The sequence below is a fragment of the Gavialis gangeticus genome, unplaced genomic scaffold (assembly GCF_001723915.1).
Source record: "Gavialis gangeticus isolate Ggan-Ray unplaced genomic scaffold, GavGan_comp1, whole genome shotgun sequence".
Classification (NCBI taxonomy): Eukaryota; Metazoa; Chordata; order Crocodylia; family Gavialidae; genus Gavialis; species Gavialis gangeticus.
Genome location: NW_017729004.1, coordinates 11,187,892 through 11,189,929, shown reverse-complemented (window position 1 = coordinate 11,189,929; position 2,038 = coordinate 11,187,892). Strand labels below are relative to the sequence as shown.

The following is a 2,038-nucleotide window of genomic DNA, read 5'->3' as shown; positions in this document are numbered from 1 at the left end:
GGATGATGGACACGGCTCAAAATTTAGCAATCCGAAGACAGAGCCAAGGGCAGGCAGGCAGCAGAAGGATCCACGGCTTTTTAGACCATTCTGAATGGAACGTGTTCTTTTGACATCTACACCAGCCCCGAGTCCTGGTGGGTACCAGCACAAGTATGGTTTACACAGTCCAGGACCTTTTCCCTCCATCTATACATCATTTTAAATCTGTCATGTAATTGCTAAGAGAGTCACCCAGCTCAGCTCTACTCTGATACCACTGAATCATAGAAAATAAGAGTTGGAAGGGACCTCAGGAGATCACTTCTAGTCCAACCCCCTGCTCAAAGCAGGACCAGCCCCAACTAGATCATCCCAGCCAGGGCATGGTCTAGACAGGTCTTAAAAACCTCCAAGGATGGAGCTTTTACCACCCCTCTGGGTAACCTGTTCCAGTGTTTTACTACCCTCTTAGTGAGAGAGTTTTTCCTAATATCCAACCTAAACTTCCCTTGCTGCAACTTGAGCCCGTTGCTCCTTGTTCTGTTGTCTCCCACCACTGAGAACAGTCCAGCCCCATCCTCTTTCAAACCTCACTGCAGGGAGTTGAAGGCTGCTATTCAATCCCCTCTCAGTCTCCTCTTCTCCAGAATAAATAAGCCCACTTCCCCTCAGCCTCTCCTCATAAGTCCCAGCCCCCAAACCATTTTCATTTCCCTCTGCTAGACCCTCTCCAATATGTCCACATCCTTTCTGTAGTGCAGGGCCCAAAACTGAAGACAGTACTTCAGATGTGGCCTCACCAGTGCTGAAGAGAGGGAAATAATCACTTCCCTCAACCTGCTGGCAACACACCTACCAATGCAGCCCAGCATGCCTTTAGCCATCCTGGCAACAAGGACACACTGTTGCTCATATTCAACTTATTGTCCACTGCAACCCCCAGGTCCTTTTCTGCAGAGCTGCTGCCCAGCCAGTCAGCCTGTACTGGTGCACAGGATTGCTCTGTCCTAAGTGCAGGACTTTGCACTTGTCCTCGTTGAAGTTGTCCCCCTCAAGGGATTCTTTTTGGCCCAATCCTCCAATTCATCTAAGTCACTCTGAATCCTAGCCCTACCCTCCAGTGTATCTACTACCTCCCCCCATCCTCACTTGATCTCACCTGCAAACTTGCTGAGGGTGCACGCTATGCCATCTTCCAGGTCACTGATGAAGACATTGAACAGAACTGGGCCCAGGACCGACCCCTGGGGCACTCCATTTGATACCGGCTGCCAACTAGACATTGAGCCATTGATTACTACCTCCTGAGCCCAATGCTCCAGCCAGTTTTCTATTCACCTAACAGTCCATTCATCCAGCCAATACTTCCTCCACTTGGCTGCAAAAATCTTGTGGGAGACCGTACCAAAAGCCTTGCTAAAAATGAAGGTAAGCCATGTCCACCAATCTCCCCGCATCCGCAGAGCCAGTCACCTCATCACAGGAGGCAATCAGATAGGTCAGGCATGCCTTGCCCTTGGTGAATCCATGCTGACTGTTCCTAATCACCTTCTCCTCCTCCAAGTGGTACAAGATGGATTCCTTGAGGATCTGCTCCATGATTTTTCTAGGGTCTGAGGTGAGGCTGACTAGTCTGTAGCTCCCTCAATCCTCCTTCTTCCCTTTCTTAAATACGGGCACTATGTTTGCCCTTTTCCAATAACCCAGGACCTCTTCTAATCACCATGAGTTTCCAAAGACGACGGATTGTAGCTCTGCAATCTCATCAGCCAACTCCCTCAGGTGCATCCCATCGAGCCTCACTGACTTGTATATGTCCAGCTTTAGGTAGTCCCAAGCCTGTCCTTTCAGCACTGTTGGCTGCTCACCTCCTCCCCAAACTGTGCTGCCTGGTGCAGTAGTCTGGGAACTGACGTTGTCTGTGAAGACTGAAACGAAGAAGGCATTTAGCAATTCAGTCTTTTCTGCACCCTCTGTCACAAGGCTGCTTCTCCCATTTAGTAGGGACCCATGCTTTCCCTGATCCTCCTCTTGCTACCAACACACTTGTAGAAAC

General features: G+C 49.7%; 1 protein-coding gene across 2 annotated transcripts in view; it reads right to left on the bottom strand.

The window, feature by feature from the left end:
* The window catches only part of OXSR1 (oxidative stress responsive 1), a 180,219-nt gene that overhangs the window by 142,767 nt on the left and 35,414 nt on the right, over positions 1-2,038 (bottom strand). The window lies entirely within an intron of this gene.